The sequence below is a fragment of the Elephas maximus genome, chromosome 4 (assembly GCF_024166365.1).
Source record: "Elephas maximus indicus isolate mEleMax1 chromosome 4, mEleMax1 primary haplotype, whole genome shotgun sequence".
Lineage (NCBI taxonomy): Eukaryota > Metazoa > Chordata > Mammalia > Proboscidea > Elephantidae > Elephas > Elephas maximus.
The window spans coordinates 105,673,898-105,694,764 of NC_064822.1; the positions used below are offsets into that span (position 1 = coordinate 105,673,898).

Consider the following 20,867-nt stretch of genomic DNA (forward strand, 5'->3'; position numbering starts at 1 on the left):
CACAGTACTGAGTCAGTAATTGTTCTAAGCACCTTACATAATAGCTCATCTTATCTACACAGCAATTCATGAGGTAGATACTATCATGATTCCTAATTTACAGATGAAGAAATTGATGCACAGAGAAGTTAACACACATAAACACATGCATTTTTTAAAAATACAATGTTTTTGTTTGTTTGCTAATAAGCTCCTCAGCGATGACTTTGTTTCTCTTGGACCTCCTGCAACCTCCCAACACACAGATGTACCTCCACCTTTCAGTCTGTAAATAGCCTAGAGCTTATTTAACCAGGCCCCCCTCGGTGAACATTTAAGGTTCTTCATTATAACAATGAACTTCCTTCTACTTCTGCCTGCTTGGAGGTATATATTCCTAGAAGCAGCACTTCTAGTTCAAAATACCTGTTCATTTAAATTTTTAATAGAAATCCCCAAATTCCCCTCAAAATGTTACATCAATTTATAGTTGAACCATCAGCTCTATGAGAAAGCCTATTCTCCACATTCTTGTTAATATTTTTAATTTTCTACAATCTGATAAGAGATGGGTGAAAAATAATAAAACAGTACATGATAATTTTAATTTTCATTCCCTTAATTTCAGTGAGGTTGAGCATATTTCCAAATACTTACTGGCCACTCAATACGTTTACTTTAGGAAGCTACATTTATTTTTTTAAATGTCACTTACAAATTGTTTATTATCTCTAGAACTTAATTATTTTTTTTAATTGCACAAGGACTTTCTGAATATCATGTGTTAACTCCTTGCACAATTAAAATCATCTGCCATAGCAGCTGGCCTTTCCTGGTGTCTGATTCTTATCCAGACCTCATTAATATTCTTTGCAAATAGAAATGCTGTTTGACTACACAGATGAGATCCTCATTTCTCTGGAGTTCTCTCTTGTAGGGCACCCACCCCTTGATTGCTCGTTAATATTCCTACTAGAGCACAGCCCTGTAAAAAGCCTGAGGACACTACGTGACAACCCAGCATTAAGGACACTGTTTCGGGTTATGCTTCAGCTGCTATTCTCCATTAGGAATTAGTGCTTCTCAATTTGGGGGGTGGGAGCACTTTGAATATCAGATCAGTTAAGAGTTTGGGCCACATTAGCATAAGTCTGGGAATCGGTTATTGAGCCTTGGTCATATGCCAGGTGCTTTACACACATTTCGTTCATTTCACTGGATCTTAGTCACTTAATTCTTACACGACCATGAGGCAAGTACTATTATTCTCATCTTAAAAAAAAACTTACAGAGGAAGAAATGGAGGCTCAGGAAGTTTGAATAACTTGCTCAAGGTCACAGAGCTGCAGGGTTTAAAAGTCTGACAGACTCTAATGTCCATGCTCTACAACTTTAACTGCAAACCATATCTCCCCAGTATTTAGGGGTAGCCTGGGCCAGTCTTATCCTCTCCAAAACCAAATCAAACCAAACCTATTGCCAAAAGTCAATTCCAACTCATAGAGACCCTATAGAACAGAGTAGAACTGCCCCAGAGGGTTTCCAAGGCTGTAACCTTTACAGAAGCAGACTGCCACATCTTTCCCCCAAGGAGCTGCTGGCGGGTTCTAACTGCCAACCTTTCAGTTAGCAGGTGAGCGCTTTAACCACTATGCTGCTAGGGCTCCTTTAGGATCTCTAAACTAGAAGTGGTAAGGGCTGGGCCAGGTGTCCCAGTCTGCTCTACATTTAAATCAACTCTGACTCAGGCTCCTTTCAGCCCAGGCCTGCCTACATCTTGGGGTCTACCACTTACTTACTGGATAACTTTAGGAAATTTACTCTAAGCTCAGTGCTAAAATAAGTGCTTAACAGTAACGATGGCTGTGGTAAAAACAGCTAACATTTACTGGGCATTTACCACGTGCCAGACACTGTTTTGTTTAATTTTATTGTGTTAAAAACATACATAACAAAAAGTTTGGCATCTTAACCATTTTTAAGTGTACAGTTCAGTGACATTAATTACATTCACCATGTTGTACAACCGTCGTCATTATCCATTTCCAAGAGTTTTACATCATCCCAAACAGAAACTCAGCACCCCTTCACCAATAACTCCCATACCCTCCATCCCTCAGTCCTTGGTAACCAGACCAGTTGCCATTGAGTCGATTCCGACTCCTGGCAACCCCTAGCCCCTGGTAAGCACTAATAACTTCTGTCTACATGCATTTGTCCATTCCAGATATTTCATATAAGTGGGATCATACAATATTTATCCTTTCGTGTCTGACTTATCAGAACTTCATTTCTCTTTATGGGTGAACAATATTCCATTGTATGGATATACCACATTTTGTTTATCTGCTTATCTGCCGATAGACACTTGGGTTGTTTCTACAAGACACTATTTTAATTGCTTCACATAAACTTATTTAGTCCTCACAGTAACACATTCAGAAGTAGATATTATTTTTGTCCCTACTTTATAGGTGAAGAAACTGAGGCCCAAAGAGGCTGAATAACTGTTAGCTCTTATTCATTTTTTAGGGGGTTGGGCTGGAAACAAAATGACCTGCAGCACAAAGAATAAACCAGAAGGTAGTTCTAGTGTACACTGTATTTCAGGATTAACTTACTTCCATTAATCAGGGATAAATACCCAGCATCTCTAACGTTATCTCTGAGAAGTGACAGTGATTACCAGGAACACCAGGCCTGCTCAAAACCCTGACACCATTTCTTTGCACCAGAAAGTCTAAATCTCTGTCAAACTCTACCTTATAAGGGCCAAATTTTAAGTGCTACCACCACCACTGTAAAGACACTAAACTAAAAATGATACAACTATATCCTTCCTACTCAGTTTTTATTACCTTATTCATTAATTTGAGTATCTTATCTTACACTTTTGAAACCCAAATAAGCTTTTTACATAACCATGGTAACCTTCACCTATCTTATTTATATAAGAGTAACCTCTAACTGTAGCCTTTAAAAACTGACTTTGGGGTCTAACATTTGTAGGTCATGAAAAACTACCCCAAAACCTTTCTAATCTTTTTTTTTTCCTTTAAATTAAGGAACTATCAGCTCTAATCCAAGTTTGTTTTACCTTCACCTATCTCCCAGACAGCTTAATTTGTTATTTATTCACTTGGTTTTTCTAAAGTTGATAATTAACTCATTGTGAAAGCAAACAAAAACCAGTAGAGTGGTTTTTTGTGTTTTTTTTTTTCAGTATTTTTTCATACATAGTAAGGAATCTTTCAGTAAGTAGAAAAACAGATAATTATGTTAGTAACTTCAGATTTAAAGTAAAAGTAGAGAAAAGCACAGCTAACTGGAAAAAGAATGTAGAAATTTATAGTTGGCTGAGACCATTACACAAAGCATAGGTTTACTCTGAACAGCCTGTTTCTCCTTTAACCTTTGTACCATTCTATAACATCAGATGCATCAAATTATCAATGGCTGATACAGTTTAGGGGCTCAATAAACATCTGTTATATGAATGAAAAAAAAAAAAAGTGTTATCCTAGTACTCATTTGCCTCCTATCTCAACGAAGGCCCATCTACAGAACTGAACATTGCCATAAATTGCACGCTCACTGGTCTTGCCAACTGCATGGTTAATTAAGGCAAAATGGCTAATGTGGTCAGTAAAGTGGTTGTACCCTTCTTTACAAGTTCAAAGCAGAAAAAATATATACACCTATTTTAAGAAGGTACTTCCATTGAAGGTATAACCTTCTTATACTAGTCCTTTGTCCTTAATAATTAATCAACTTTTCTCCAAATACAGGGCTTCTTAGTTTCACTTCTGGCCATTTCCAGGAAGGGCCTGGCTTCCATTCTTCTTATCTGAAATTTTAGATGATGTATTTTTTTCAAGACTTGCTCAATCTGAAGAGCCAGTTCAGGTCAATTTAACAATCCCTTTAACCAGGGGAATTAAAACGGGCTTACTGAAAAGCGACTCTTCTCTACGCAAGTTAGCTAATCTTTCCTTTCTGTAAAAATCTGAGAAGCTAATACAGAATAATGTTTTAATCAAGGACAAGCATAGCTGAGGCTGGTCACATAAATAATTAACAAATCACACAGCAAAGAATGATAAAATTTTGCTACTTATCTAGACCTCTGTCATGCATCTTATTTCTAAAGAATCAGTTACAAACATTTTAATGCTAGTGTTTTAATTGAATTTTAATATTTATCTCCTAAAAAAACACATCAAATAATGGTACTGTAAACAAATTTATCAAGAGGCATTTATTGGCATTTCAGTTGCCATGGGAAAGTTGATCAATTTTTTGGGGCATCAGTTCCTTCATCTCACAAACATATTAATTCACATGGCATAGCTTTCAGGATTAAGTAACAGGAGAAAAGTAAAAATACTTTGAAAACTATAAAGTGCTATTAAAAAGTATGATTATTATTAACAAACTTGCAAGCCAGTTTCAAGGAAAAAAAATGGAATTGAAAAATAAGGTTACTCAATAAAGAGACATAGAAAGAAATTACATTGTCTGGTTCAACTGGATGGATGTTAACGAGAAGCTTCTTGCTTAAAGTTCTGGCTGAAAATCTTTCTCATCAGTACACTGTCCTAATACAGGGAGTGCAGGATAATGAAAACAATTTCATCTCTCCTGGAGGGGTCTAGATAGCTTTCCTATTTATTTTTCTCCTAAAGCAGAAGAGCAGAAGAAAAATTCTGGTTGCTTGAGGAGTCATCAGTTGGATTCTAGTTTTGTCACACTTGCTCTTAAAAGTATAAGAGTTGATAGACTGCTCAGTGTTGCCCGGCAGTAATAACCCTGAAGGTAGTGCTGACAGTGGTAGTAAAGTAGTGGCCTGGATCCTGGGGACACCTTGGAAAACCTGCACTCAGATGGAACTGAACCCTGGCCTGTCACAGTATACACACTTTTGTTCAGCTACCTTCAGAAGTCCTCAGAGACTGCTACCTCATTTGAACCCTGAGGAAACTACCCTAGCTGTGAAAACAAAACAAACAAAAAACTTTGGGTTGCAAACCAAGACTCACTAAAATGAGTTACCTATTTTCAAGTCTTATGTATTCATTCAACAAATATTCACCGAGCTCTTCCCACGGGCCAGCAGTGCTCTATGTGCTAAGGATATGAAGCTAATGTTAAAAGTGATACACAAGGTCTCTGCCCCCACAAAGCTTCCATTCTACTGGGGACGCAAAACGAAGACTGTGACAAGTGCTGTGAAGGAAATACAAAGAGGGATTGCGGTAGGAAAGGGGGGCAGCTACTTTAGATAGTGGTCAGGGAAGGACTTTTTGAGTGAATGACATTTTTGAGCTGAAACTTAAATGATGGGGAGGAGACAGGCAACCAGCCAGGTGAAGCGAAGAAGACATGGGGGAAAGAGTTTTCCAGGCAGAGGAAATAGCAAATGCAAAGGTCCTGAGGCAGAAATGATACAGCTAGGGAGGAAGTGAGGAGAAAAGTATGAGATGAAGATACAGAAATGAGCAGCAGCCATGTTATATAAGGTCTTACCAGCAATAGGAAAGGACTTTAATTTTATTCTAAGTGCAATGTGAAACCAAACATTGTTATACAATAGTGTGCTTGCAAGCTCAGATGTATTTCATATACTCTGAGAATTTAATTGCTTATTATATGCATAATGGCTATGAAATAAAAAGGAAAGGCATGGTTCCTGTACTTGGAAGGCTTATAATCTTCCAAGGAAGCAATAATTCATAAATTGTGACAACATTAAGACAAAAAAAATGAAGTAAAAAAAAAACGCTAAGACTGGGGAGGGAGCCACTGCTTCGAATAGAAGTTAGAAAAGACTTTATTTAAAAAAAGGTAGCATTTGATTTGGGCTCTTCAGGACAAGGGCTGCAAGGGGAGCTGGGTGGGGGAGGAGTATGGGCTGTGGGAACTGCATGAGCAAAGGCACAGAGGCAGGAAAGGACAGGGTGGGTCCAGGAAACAGTGAATCATTGTATGGCTGCAGTGCCAGGAGGTGGGTGGTGTCGTGGGAGATAAGCTTGGAAAAATAAGCTGTTAGAATGTGGGGGTCTTGAACGGCATGCAGAAAAATTTGGACCTAATTTACTTGAGCATCGGTTCCTCTTACGTGTATATGTAAATCTCTTGAGGCGCTTGTGTTAAAACTGCAGATTCCAAGGATTCTGCCCTCTCTCAGATCTGTAGGTCTAGGTGGGACCTGGGAATCTTTTTAAGGAACACCCCAGGTGATTCTGATGCAGGCAGTTGAGGGAATCAGGCTTGGAAAATTGGTGCTCTGTTTTTTTTACAATTCTGGACTGAAAGGGAAAAACGAAGGTCAACTCTAAAGATTACTTGAGGACTCTGACAAATAAGGAGGATCTAAATTTGAAGACTGATTAAAGAGCCATTATCAACGCTGGTTGGGGTAAAATCAACTAAACTTGGTGACTGATTAGATACAGGAGGAGAGACGGATTTAAGAGTTAAAGACAACTTCAAGTTTTCTCATAGAGAAACTAGGTAGACAAAGGTGCGTGGTGCACTGGGACGATCCACATGGTCTAACAGGGAGTTGGAAATAAGGATCTGGAGCTCAGAAGAGATGCAAAGGCACTAAACATACTGGCTTGGTACCCCAAAGTAAATTCAAGTCAAGTTAAAAAGCTAAATATAAAGAGTAAAACCATAAAAAAGGAAATGAAAGTAAATATATAAGCCATATCTAGATAGCAAAGGTCTTCTGAACATAAAAATAACCAAAAAAATCCCAAAGAAAAACATCTATAGATTAAGTACAGCCATATCTCAGAGATATTGCAGGACTGGTTCCAGGCCACTGCAATAATATCGCAATAAAACGAGTCACATAAATTTTTTGGTTTCCCAGTGCATATAAAAGTTATGTTTACACTATACTGTAGTTTATTAAGTGTGCAATAGCATTATGGCCACAAAAAAAATGTACATACCTTAATTAAAAAATACTTCATTGCTAAAAAATGTTAACCATTCTTCGAGCTTTCAGCAAGTCATAATCTTTTTGCTGGTGGAGGGTCTTGCCTTGATGCTGATGGCTGCTGACTGATCAGGGTGGTCATTGCTAAAGGCTGGGGTGGCTGCAGCAATTTCTTAAAAAAAGCAACAATGACGTTTACCACATTGACTGACTCTTCCTTTCAGGAAAAATTTCTCTTTAGCATGCGATGCTGTTTGATAGCATTTTACCCACTTCTTTCAAAATTGAAGTCGATCCTCTCAAATCCTGCTGCTGTTTTATCAACTAAGTTTATGTAATATTCTAAATTATTTGTTGTCATTTCAAAATGTTCACAGCATTTTCATGAGTAGATTCCATCTCAAATCACTTTCTTTGCTCATCTATAAGAAGCAACTCCTCATCTGTTAAAGTTTTATCATGAGGTTGTAGTAATTTAGTCACATCTTCAGGCCCCACTTCTAGATCTCTAGCTATTTCCACCAAATCTACAGTTACTTCCTTCACTGAAGTCTTGAACCCCTCAAAGTCATCCAAGAGGGTTGGAATCAACTTCTTCCAAACTCCTGTTAATGTTGATATTTTGACCTCCTCCAATGAATCACGAAAGTTCTTAATGGCATCTAATATGGTGAATCCCTTCCAGAAGGTTTTCAATATACTTTGCCCAGATTCATAAGAGGAATCATTATCTACGGCAGCTACAGACTTACCAAATGTATTTCTTAAATAATAAGACTTGAAAGTTGAAATTACTCCTTGATCCGTGGGCTGCAGAAGGGATGTTGTGTTAGCAGGCAGGAAAACAACATTAATTTCCTTGTACATCTCCATTAGGGCTCTGGGGTGACCAAGTGCATTGTCAATGAACAGTAATATTTTGAAACGAATCTTTTTTCTGAGCAGTAGGGCTCAACCGTGAGCTTAAAATATTCAGAAAACCATGTTGTAAACAGATGTGCTGTCACCCAGGCTTTGTTGTTTCATTTATAGAGCACAGGCAGAGTAGGTTTAGCATCATTCTTAAGGGTCCTAGGATTTTCAGAACGGTAAATGAGCATTGGCTTCAACTTAAAGTCACCAGCTGTACTAGCCCCTCACAAGGGAGTCAGCCTGTCCTTTGAAGCTTTGAAGCCAGGCACTGACTTCTCCTCTCTAGCTATGGAAGTCCTACATGGCATCATCTTCCAATATAAGGCTGTTTTGTCCACACTGAAAATCTGTCGTTTAGTGTAGCCGCCTTCACCAATTATCTCAGCTGGATCTTCTGGAGAACTTACTGCAGCTTCTACGTTAGCACTTGCTACTTCACCTTGCACCTTCATGTTATGGAGGTGGCTTCTTTTTTTTAGGAGCCCTGGTGTTGCAGTGGTTAAGAGCTCAGTTGCTAAGCAAAAGGTCAGCAGTTCAAATTCAAATCCACCCGCAGCTCCTTGGAAACTCTATGAGGCAGTTCTACTCTGTCTTACAGTGTCATTATGAGTTGGAGTCGACTCAACAGCAGTGGGTTGGTTTCTTTCCTTAAACCTCATGAACCAACTTCTCCTAGCTTCAAACTTTTCTTCTGCAGCTTTCTCACCTCTCTCAGCCTTCACAGAATTGAAAAGATTTAGGGCCTGCTCTGAATTAGGCTTTGGCTTAAGGAAATGTTGTGGCTGGTTTGATTTTCTATGCAGACCACCAAAACTTTTTCCATGTCTGCAATAAGGCTGTTTCACTTTCTTATCATTCATGTGTTCACTGGAGTAGCACTTTTTATTTTCTTCAAGAACTTTTCCTTTGCATTCACGACTTGGCTAACTGGGGCAAAAAGCCTAGTTTTCGGCTTATCTCGGCTTTCAACATGCCTTCGTCACTAAGCTTAATCATTTCTAGCTTTAATTTAAAGTGAGAGACCTGAGACTGCTCCTTTCTGTTGAACACTTAGAGCCATTGTAGGGCTATTAATTGGCCTAATTTCAATATTGTTGTGTCTCAGGGAATAGGGAGGCATGAGGAAAAGGAGAGAGACAGGAACAGCCAGTTGGTGGGGCAGTCAGAATACACAAAACACTTATCCTTTAAGTTTACTGTCTTACATGGGCGTGGTCTGTGGTGCCCCCAAACAATTACAATAGTGACATCAAAGATCACAGATCACCATAATAGATATAACATAATGAAAAAGTCTGAAATATTGCAAGAACTACCAAAATGTGACACAGAGACATGAGGCAAGCACATGCTGTTGGAAAAATGGTGCCAACAGACTTGCTAGACACAGGGTTGCCACAAACCTTCCATTTGTAAACAACGCAACGTCTGTGAAGCACAACAAAACAAGGTATAGCTGTAATAATATACCATATCCAAAATTAAAAGGCAAACAACTGGTTAAATATTTGACCATAGGACCAAGAGTTAATATCCTTACAAATGAAGAGCTCATACAAATTACAAAGGAAAACATAAGAATAGTTCCTGTCTTAAATAGTGGAAGCTGTTAAGTAACTTAGCTTGGTAACTGAAATCTCTTGTCATAAAAGGAGATCTACTTCACATTGTTCAGAGACGATGGGGGCAATGTCGCACTGCCCAGCAGGGCTCTTATGACTGACCTTACCAGGTTCCCAAGTATCTGTGTTCAGGTGTGCCTAAAAAATATCAATCTTTGTGACTTCTACTGCCATGAGAGGGAAAGGGCACAAACACATGAAATTGCTCCCAAGTTCCATTAAGTTTGCTATCACCAGTTTCGTCCAGTCAATTTTGACTCAGGGTGACCCCATATGTGTTACAGAGCAGAACCATACTCCACAGGGTCTTTATGGCTGTGACTTTTTGTAAGTAGACTGCCAGGACTTTCTTCCAAGGTGCCTCTGGGTGGGTTTGAACAGCCAACCTTTTGGTTAGCAGCTGAGCACTTAACTGTTTATACCTGCAAGGGACCCTAAGCCTTGCTACCCCAGTAGAAACTGCCTTTACTGCATCCAGTCTTACCTTGAGATCCAGATAGCTAAAATGGGTAAAGGGTTGGGAACAGAACAGAAAGTAATTCCAGAATATCTAGAGAGCAGTGGCTCAAAAAGTCATCCTTTCTGCACAGAGGTTGTATGGACTTTGGGATCAAGAGTCCAGTCCTCTCATTTTTCAGATAAGACTCAGAGAGGATAAATTAATGGCCTGTCAGGCAGGATTCCCTGAGTGGCTGGTGATAACACCAAGCTGGAATCCTTTCCATTTTGTAGTGTTGCTTCATTGATCATGAGTTCTGGCCCCTCATAAAAATGGGCATTTAAACACCACAATTTCAACTTTCGTACACTTCATACTTTTATCACTTCCTAATTCAATTTTGCCTAATAAAAACTGTATTTCTCCAAAAATGCTCTGAACAAACAAAAAAACAACATAATTAAAACATTACCATCCAGATAAAAATGGAAAAGGGATTAATCAAAAGACAATTTACAAAAGAAGAAATAGAGATGGAAATAATTGTGTGAAAAAATCTTCTCTCTCACTAGTAATTAAAGAAATACAAATTAAATAATTTTTGTTTATCAAATAAGTAAAGATTAAAAAAAATTATACTCAATGTTACCAAGAATGCATTAAAATGGGCACTTACAATCACTGCAGGTGAGAAGGTTAATTATGAATTTTATGAAAAGCAACTCGGTAACAGGCTTAGTATTTTTAAATTTTCATGTCCTTTGAGCAGGTAATTCCGGGAATCTAACCTAAGGAAATAATGAGTGATCTGGACAAAAACATATGCTAAATTTGCTCTCAACTTTTCTCTTATTAATAATGTTGTAATACTCTAAACACCCAACCCGTTGCCGTCGTGTTGATTCTGACTCGCAGCGACCCTACAGGACAGAGTAGAACTGCCCTGTAGGATTTCCAAGGAGCCGCTGGTGGATTCAAACTTAACCACTGCACCACCAGGATTCCTAAGCACTCAAGTGCATAGTTAAATTATGCAACATCGATATGATAAAATTTAAACATCCATTAAATTTTTTTTTAACTGTGATATGACATGAAGTGAAAAAAGCAAGTACAAAACTGTACCTGCTATAACAGTTTGAGCGTGATTACCTGTGTGTTTTTGTGAGGATATATGTGAGTGTGTGTGTGGATGTATATCAAGAAACAAAAAAGGGAGGAAGTGGCTAAATTAGAAGATAGAGAACCAAGTAGAGTCATATGAAGGAAGCCAAATGAAACGAAGAACTAGAAAAGTTGTTCACCGGGTCAAATGTTGCCAAGTGGTAAGGAAGAGGACAGTGATGGGGACATTAAGAGGTACCACGACCACCATTTGCTGTTGAGTCAGTTCTGACTCGTAGCAACCCTACGTGTGTCAAAGTACAACTGTGCTCCATAGGGTTTTCAATAGCTGATTTTCCACTGGCAGATCGCCAGGCCTTTTTTCCCAAGGTGCCTCTCGGTGGACTCAGACCTTGGCTTAGCAGCCATGCCTGTTAATCCTTTGCACCACCCAGGCAGCAAGTAGGAAATCACTGGATACTGTTTGTAGACAGACAGGTTTCTTCTACCATTGGACGTGGAAGCCAAATCTGAGAGTAAATGCTATCTGCTCAGTAGAAGTGATTATGAGAAAAAGAAGTCCACAGCATTAGCTTAAATTTCAGTTTTAGGAAAAAAAAAAAAAAGGATCCTGGAAATCTAAAACCAAGTAGAAGCATATCAGGATTACTAATCTATAGGTAATTAAACAAAAATTGGAATACTTGGGCATGCAGGACAAAGCACGTTTGAGAGAAAGTAAAGTTTTCCATACTGTAAGCTCTATTATAGAAAAAACAAGGGAAAGATAGCTCTATACTTGTTATCAGAAGTACAGTTATGTGTCACTTAATGTCTACAATATGTTCTGTGGAACCGGACTTTATGTGGTTTGGACGTTGAGGGAACACCATATTACATACTTAGCAAAGCTTTAGGGTCCCTGTGAGTCGGAAGTGACCCGATAGCAATGGGTTTTTTTTTTTTTTTTTAATATAGGCTACTATGCTATCAATAACACTGGTTTTGCTGCATTTGTGAGCCATGATGCACTTCACAGTAGTATTTTTGAAAGAAAATTAAACAGAGAGATAACACTACAACACTAGAAAAGACATCCAATACACGAGATTTAATGCTGCTGCCTACGAGTTGAACCACACACTATTATATAGTAAGCTTTTTAATTTGTAAGCTGGGAAAATTCACACTAAAATAATGATACGAAGTATGGTACAGTACATAAATAATCCAGTAACACAGGCATTTATTATGACTATCAAGACATATGCATTATAGGTTGTATATGTACTGTACCATTATACACCCGGCAGCAATCGCTTTGTATACAAGAGCACAAGATGTACGTGTGGTGTGCATGAAGCTGTTGCGTTTGCGACATCCAGTTACGTCCTCTATGTCCCGCTCTCCAACTGAGATTTCTGAACTCTGTTATAACCTTATGGGACCATGGACATATACACGGTCTGACACTGCCCAAGAGGACATTATGTGGTGCATGACTCTACAACTTTTTTTCTTACAGTTGCATCTCTTTTTTTTAAAGATGAAAGTTCTTAATTTCAGATTTTAACATGTTATAGGAACATTACTGAGAAAAATTATTTAAAAGGAAATCAAAAAAATGTAAAATTTCATGGTTTCCATATGTTAACAACTCATGTGGGGACATGTGAAATCTCTGGAAATGTTCTCCAGTGTAAAAAAAATCATTTGACAGGCTGATTAATGAAGTGCTTGTTGGGTAAATTCTTGTGCTTTTTATGAAAAGATGTCTGCATTAGTACAATAATTTAACTGAGTCTCAAGGACTTTGTATCCAGCCACAGAACAAACATATCACTAAGGTCCAGCATAAGGGTTGAGCACTGGACTGCTGCACAAAAACATGGCAGTTCAAACCCATCCTGCAGCTCTGCAGAAGAAAGACCTGGCGATCTGCTTCCATAAAGATTACAACCTAGAAAACTCTGTGGGGCAGTTCTACTCTGTCACATGGGGTCATTATGAGTCGGAATCTACTGCTTGGAATCTACCTAAAAACAACAATAACATGGTCCTACCAAGAGTACGATTTACCATAAAATCTCAATTCCACAATCATGAAGTAAACCAAAATCAAACCCATCGCCGCCAAGTTGATTTCGACTCATAGCAACCCTGTAGGACAGGGTAGAACTGCCCCCATAGAGTTTCCAAGGAGTGCCTAGTGGATATGAACTGCCACCCTTTTGGTTAGCAGCTGTAGCACTTAACCACTATGTCACCAGGGTTTCTAATCATCAAGTAGAAACTACTTAATTTACACCCACTCATTTGTTACTAAAGAACCTTGAGAGTCTGTGTTAAGTAATTTAACATCACCTGGAGATTACTGTACACAATCCAAAATGAAGTACTTTAACTTCATATTAAAGAACATACAGGGAAAGATGATAACAACCTAAAAAACACGGTCTTTTCTTACAGAAATTCTAGACTTAGGAACCAAGTTACATATTTTCCTATCTGCTGAAAGTGTACAATTTCAATCTAAATGAAAGTCACCTATCTGGGAGTATATACATATAAGAAAGCCTGAAGAATAGTTTTGCTGTCAACTTAATGACAAATTCTCTAAATTTATGTCTAGGTGGTCTTTTATGACAAAGATTTCTAAAGATCTCCTACACTCTCAAAATTCTTTTCTGTGTGATACATATGTCTCTTATGAACAGTTGATAGGTGAAAAATACTGGAGGAAGTAAAGAATTTGAAACCGTAAGTAGGAGAAACAATTACTTAAAACTGTTTTGAAAACATTCTAAGAAAACAATATAATCATTGTAGATACCCTAAATACATACAAATACACTTGCTACTTTTCCAAAAATTCCTGGTGGAGACCACTGCCCTGGAGTGTAAACAGAAAGGAGATAAGCAATGCCAAAGAATTGTATTCATTAAGTATCATTACTCAAATTACAAAAAAAAAAAAAAAACCCACCATTTATCTGTATTATTAACTCAGAAGCTCTACTAAAAAAATGAAGAAATAATCATACAGAAGGGACCATGCCATATTCATCTTCTAGAATACTGCCTGGCATACAGTAGGCAATTAACAAAAGCCTGCAGTTACATGAAGGGCACTCAAGACTACAAGAGACTTCAGATCACCAAAATGCTGATTGCAAAGAATCTTCAAACACTTCTGATCCTTTCCTCACCCACCAACCTATCCACACTACCTCACTAAAAAGAGAAACATTTTGAGGGCATCTTTGCAGGAAAAAATATCACCTGTCACCAAGATGTGCTGCTAATAGAATTGTTTTCACTTCTCAAGATTTCTCTTCTTAGGATAAATTATTAAAAGGTTGAAATTTGGCCACCCCACCTTTAGGCACAGTCTGGAACAAAGCTTGAGTGCACCAAGTTAAACAAAGTTACACAACGAAGCAATTTTTACAAAATGGCACTGCTTTGCTAATGATGCCAATAGACTGTTCTCTTCCCAGATGCTTCACAGTTCAGGGACTACCTGATAACAACACTTCTGGGCCTAAAACAGAACTGTGATACTGTTTATTGGGCTGGCACAGAACTAATGACGGGGTCTAAACCCATCTTTAAAAGACCATAGAGTTGGCAGAAGACAAAGTAAGAAATATAAAAGTGATGCAAATACATGGACCAAAGAGAATAACTCACTATCACTCAGTTTGTTTTTGTGTTTAAATTGTTTTTAAAGAAAAGCAAAACAGAATAGAGAGAAGAAAACAACTATATTCTGTATTGTCTCTGATCCTATTGGACACCAGGCAGACCTCTAGTATAGCACTCACCTCACTAACACTGTAAGTTAGATCTGTGGATGTGCCTACCCCTTTGATTTTAAGCTCTTTTAGGGTAGGGACACTTGGAATTTTCAATCCACAGAATCACTGACACCATGGAGGCATTCAATAAATGTTTTGCCCAGCTAATAAGTTCCTAAAGTTAATTACCTAGTACCATGTTATGTATTGTTCTGTCAGTGCAAAGCAAGGAAATGTATATATGCATACATACACACTATATTTTTACCTTCCATCCTGCCAACATTATAACTTTCTGTAGGTCTGCCTAAAATCTGATCTTCCTTCATACAGGCTGTAACTACACAATAAGATAAAGAATGTGTTTATTGAGGATCATCTTCTTCTGTGTCTATATCAGACCTCAGAAGAAAACGTTATTTCATGGTTACCAAAACATTTATCACTTGTGAATAGTATGAGTTATTATGCAGATAAAAATATTTCATTTAATCACTTAAATCAAGAGCAAAAGAAAGAATAACTTAATGAGGACCTCTCTCCCAAGGGGGCATTGTCTTAAAGAATGATAACTCCTTAAGTACCTTTGACTAACTTCAAAAGTCAACAGAACCATCTGGATTAGGCAGGCGTTTTAAAGCTGGGAATTAGGTGCAGGACAATAGTGGTTCAAATATCTCTCACCAGGATCAGCTAAACTGGTTGTAAGCACCACTAAAGAGGCAAGGGAGGGTGCCAGATGGTTTGCTCCTAGCACCTACAACTTCAGCCTTTAGTAGGTGTAGTCAAGGGTGTACAGTTACCTTATGTTAACACTTACGTATGGCGGTGACAGGTGCCAGCGATATATGTTCAAAAGCGATTCGAGGACTGCTATATTCTCAAACCTCAAAAAGGTGCAAGTGTCTTAAACAAGGTGCAATTGGTGAAATGGAAGGAGAGAAAAATCGAAGAGGGTGAGAATGGCTGCAAATGAAGAATGGAAAGAAGTAGCTGAATATTAGAATATTTTCCTGGGAAGGTATTCTGAATTTTGATGAACTGCCCCCTTCCTTCACCTCACCAAAAAAGTATACGGTTACAAAGGAGTGTTCCCGGTTGGTGAAGAGGGGTCCTATCAGCTCCCGCCCTCAGGCAGCAAATGCTCGCCCTACATAATTAATCCACCCTGCATAGTACCCAGAAGTCAGGAAAAAGCAGACGAGCAGCGGCTCCTGGCCCCCGCCCCCCTCCAGAGGAGGGGCTCACGCTCCATGTACTCCCCACGCCCCAGAAATCGCGGGAGAAAGAGGGTGTGGAGGGAAGCCGGGTTCCCCGCACACTCTCCGACTGTGGAGGGTGTGGAGAAAGAAGGCCCTTACCTGGCTAAAAGCCGGCTTTTCTCTGCGCTGCAACCAGCCCTGCCGCGGGTCCTGGGCACTCTGCCTGGCGCACCTGTCGCGGCCAAAGCTGCTACACCTACAGCTCCTGCGGCCCCGCCCCAGCCAGACTCAGGGCCCCGCCCCGGACCCGCCCACCGCCGCGGGGGCGCGCACGCCAGCCCGCCTCCTGGGCAGCCTCAGGGCCAGCGTGCGCGCCGCCGGCTGCGTACGCTGCCCTCCCGGATGCTCGCGTTCCTCGGAGAGGCGCGGCGCTTGCGTGGTGACAGGCGTGGCTGCCTCCACCCGGGTCTAGCCTGCCTCTTGGACATTTTCTTTGCCTTGCTTTTCTGCTTTGGCGTTTACCCCTCTCACTCAGGGGTACCGCAGTTTGGAGCATCTGGGAGGTTTATTCAACTGTAGGCCAGCCCCCAGTTAAGTTCCTGGCGCTTTTGGAGTAAGTGCTGGGTAGGGAGGGCGTTTCGGACGAGACCATGTGGCGTAGTGAAAAGAGCTGTAAATTAGTCCTCGCTTGCCCCCTGGACTCTGATCAAGTCGTTTCACCACAGGATATGCGTTTCCCCAAACGAAATGAAGGAGTTGGACAGCTATGTCCGTAATTATCCCTACCCGCAGGATAGGAGCTGTATCTTGCTGTGCAAAGGTTTAGAGAACCTCAGTGAGAGGCCTAACTCTTGGCCTTCCTGACTCTGAATCCCTGCCCCGATTCATGGGTTTCAGCAAGTGCTGTTTGATAGCCCTTTCCTGTACCCCAAGGATAGTAGGGTTTCAGGCCACAAGTTTTCTGATGTTTTTCAGAATGCATGCACTGGATATACCAGTATGCTAAAGGACTGGTGGTGATAAGCTTATGCATTATACACTTTTAAAGTAGTTGAGGCAAGTTTTTGAGGACAGAAATTTCCAACAGCAGATGACGAATAGGGCAGCTAGATGTTCTCTGCTTCCTTCAAATATCCAGCCTAGACTGATTTCTGGATAGGTACCTGGCATCAGAGGAACCCTGTGGTTAAGCGCTGGGCCGCTAACAGAAAGGTTGGCACTTCGAACTCCCCAAGCCGCTGAAGGGGAGAAAGATGTGGCAGTTTGCTTCCATAAAGATTTACAGCCTTGGAAACCCAGTGAGGCAGTTCTACTCTGTCCTACAGAGTCACTGTGAGTCACAGTCAACTGGAGGGCAATGGGTTTGATCTGTCATCAAGACCCTAGCAAAACTGAGAGCACATGGAAATGTAATACAGCCTGTAATAGCAATATAGGATGGCAGTTTAGAAAGTGCCTTCCCTTATGTGTTGAGTTCCCTGGATATATGTCTTTCAGTGTTTTTTTTTTTTTTTAAATCAAGTTAATAGGATGCTTTGGAGACTAAGAAGCCTAACCTAGATTAGGGTTTGGACCTAGATCTGAACCTTGACTCATCCACTTACGAAACTGACAAATTACTTGCTCTCCCAGATACCCCTTAGTGCCTTTTTGAAAATAGAGGTTATAGTATGCTGCAGCTGGTTCTTACCAGTTTGCAGGGCTGATTGCCAAGTTTTCAGGATATTAAAGATTGTTATATAAACCTACAATTAAATAAATTATATTAAGAGCAAAGGTAATAAATATTCAAAGCTCATCAGTTCATAATTTTTTTTTTACTTCATTTTACCAGTAACTCTGCTCTTGAGGTTATTTATGTCTATTGTATCTGGATCGTGGAAATACTGTATAATGTGGTTTGCATCTCTTCACAATTCTGTGTTCAGAGACGACACACAGGTAGCATGAAATTGGCCATGTAGTAGAAGTATTTACACTGTGGAAATTGGCAAATGCTACAAATCAGGCCTCGATTGATTGTTTTGTAGACTTTCTAGATGAAATGTCAGCACACTTTTTGTGTAAATAGCCATACAGTAAATATTTCAGGCTTTGCAGGAGGTAAGGTCTCTGTCACAACTACTCAGCTCTTTCGTTGTAGCATGAAAGCAGCCATATAAAAAAAATGGATCCAGTAAAGCTTTATTTACAAAAACAGGCAACCAGCTGGTGGAGAGAATGTTAATAATGTGAGTTAAACTTAAAAGTGTGTTGTCAGTGGTCTTTACATTGTGAATAGCAAAAAATAGTGAGGAAGTTTTCTTCCAATAGTACAAAACTGTTATTCTGTTCAGCAAAGTAATTGCTCATGTCATTGTCAAATTAGTGAAGTTCCAACATACTTCTTTATTGTTTCACTTTTGTCTTAATTGCTAACATAAATAAAAATATCGACTAATAATTATGTCTGAGCTGCATGCCTTTGGCAATGATGTGAGTGGCTTTTTTGCTGAATGAAGTAGTAATCAAACATTTATTTATATTTACTTATAGCCTGATTTTGTGACAGATTGTTGGAAAAAGAATTGTCAAAACTGATAATCGATTTTGGAAGAAGTAGTAAGTCACACTGAAGGTACAGCGTAAACTGGAAAACAAGGTAAGTGGATTAAAATTCATATTATTCCTGAAATTATGTAAAAATCAACAAAAATTTTTGTTAACCCCCAAATGGTATTGTGAATTTTACTAACATAACAAAATTATTTTTCAGATTTTGATCCCTAAAATGCCAAAGTGGCAGAGTGATTTATTAAACTTCTTATCTGAAGAAGGTGAAAACAGACACAGAAAATAAGGACAGAAATGAAAATTATGGGGCATCTAAGCTAATGGAAACAAATTTCAAAATTGTTAAATGGCCAATCCTTGAAAAAAATCAAGTTCATCAGAGGAAGAAGTAGGTAATCTTGTGCTTCCGGGTTATTAGAAAGAAAAACACACATTTACATTTATAGAATAGAACAAATGGCTTGAAATAAAAAAATGTAAATTGGGATGTAAAGACTGTTTGATAGTTCAGCATTTAGGAGTGACAGCAGAAAAAGCACATTGGTGTGTCCAAGTAATGGAGAACATATTTAGTAGCCCCAAATGACACTAATGAAACTACTAGGCAGACTTCTCTGTGAAAAAAAAAATTGGAGAACATAATGTTTCTTAAGACTGTACTAAAAATAAAGATTTGTTAGAAAAATCAACTAGCGACTCAATTTACAAGTTAGTGTATAATCTAAATAATAAAAATATCGATGCTATCATAAAAGGTTTTTTTAGGTGTTTAATATGCAGTTTGCAAATCAGGGTAACATTTTAACTAGGGAGTCAGAATAATTCAAAGAAAAAAAATCTTTTACAGATGCTTATACTCCAGTTTATTGCAAGTAATTATACATTGCCATGGAAACCAGGTCAGAACAATGTTTACATAATAACGCATGGACACTGCAACATTATCTTGAAAAACCATTTGGGTAATTACTGGTTTACCCTAACACACAGCTCTAGTTTGAGCTTTGGAGTTTCTGTTGTTGAAGCTGCACATAGATAATTCTTCAAAAGGGCACAATACCCCAGGCAAAACATTCTTTTACTAATTAACCTAGGCTATTGTTTGACTTAAGCCAGTTTTCTCAAGGCTCAAGGTTCAAAGATTATTTCAGGAGGATAGCTAGGGCGGGTCACCTCAACCTCCATGGAACCCAGAAATCTGGATTCTGTGAGAATTAAAAACTTAATTCTTCAGTTTCCACCTTTTAGTCAGGATTCTGCTATAGAATGTTTGATCAAAAATGTTCAGTAATGGTAGCTGAGCACCATCCAGCTCTCTTCAGGTCTCCTGGCAAAGGTGACAGTTGTTAATGAAGACAATCAGACTTGGAGTCTAGTTCCTTCTCTACCTGGCTGTCCCATTTCTCTGCTGCTCCAGATGAATAGACCCCAATTGTTGCACCTTGGATGGCTGCTTACAAACTTTTAAGACCCCAGACAGTACACAGTGAACTAGGAGGTAGAACAGAAACACTAAGAACAGTATTACGCCAATTGAATGAAATGCCCCAAGAAACCATGACCCTAAACCTTTCAACCAAGAAAACAAATCCCATGAGGTGTTGGTTACACATAAGTAGCATCAGTAACTGCTTTTCATATCATAAAAGTTTTTAGTACTGTTCATAGTTTTTTTTTATAGTTTAGTAAAATATAATAGTGATAGTGAGGGGGACAATGGTGTTAAAAGAGAAAAATGGAGTAAATATAGGTAATGATTTATATACGTGATACAAATAACAGCACATATTACAAAAGAAATTAATATGAAGATATTTAAGAGTATTATAGAAGAGAATACCAAACTCTGTGTCATAATTGATGAAACATCTATACTTTTGAGGAAAAGCATATAGGAATTTATCTCCAGTGCACAGTTCAATCTGCTTCTGTACTGGTAATGGTATTTGTTCTTCTAAAAAAATCTCGGTGTCAGCTACAACAGAATGTATTTCCATTACTTCATTGTCTACTTTCAATGATCGTGGCTTTACTAATGAATATTCAAAAGCGTTTTGTTCAAATCATGCTTCTACAGTACTGGGAAGGAAGTCTGAAGTAGCTACAAAATTGTTAGAAAATTTTCCTAAGGTCATCATTTGGCACAGTTTAAATTATTGATTGCAGTTCAATGTCTGAAATAAGTCATTCATTTAAAAATATTCCAGATAAAATGTATTCTATTTACCACCAATCTAATAAAAATAAAACTGAATGGATACCACCTCACCCCTATTAGAATGGCAATGATTTAAAAAGAATGGAAAA

At 38.8% G+C, this 20,867-nt stretch overlaps 1 protein-coding gene and 1 long non-coding RNA gene across 4 annotated transcripts in view; one reads left to right on the top strand and one right to left on the bottom strand.

Moving 5' to 3' along the window:
• LIMA1 (LIM domain and actin binding 1) overlaps positions 1-16,293 on the bottom strand; it is a 101,609-nt gene extending 85,316 nt beyond the window's left edge. The window contains exons 1-2 of one of the 2 annotated variants that reach the window (XM_049883099.1): positions 16,167-16,293; positions 15,626-15,771 (exon numbers count right to left, since the gene is read on the bottom strand). The gene's annotated coding sequence lies outside the window, so the exon portion shown is untranslated. The remainder of the gene's footprint in view (positions 1-15,625; positions 15,772-16,166) is intronic. The other variant, XM_049883098.1, reaches the window with a different exon arrangement.
• A 141-nt stretch (positions 16,294-16,434) lies between these two features.
• Positions 16,435-20,867, top strand: part of LOC126075415 (uncharacterized) — a 38,000-nt gene continuing 33,567 nt past the window's right edge. The window contains exons 1-3 of one of the 2 annotated variants that reach the window (XR_007517203.1): positions 16,435-16,620; positions 18,543-18,648; positions 18,763-18,948. This is a non-coding gene — a long non-coding RNA (uncharacterized LOC126075415). The remainder of the gene's footprint in view (positions 16,621-18,542; positions 18,649-18,762; positions 18,949-20,867) is intronic. The other variant, XR_007517204.1, reaches the window with a different exon arrangement.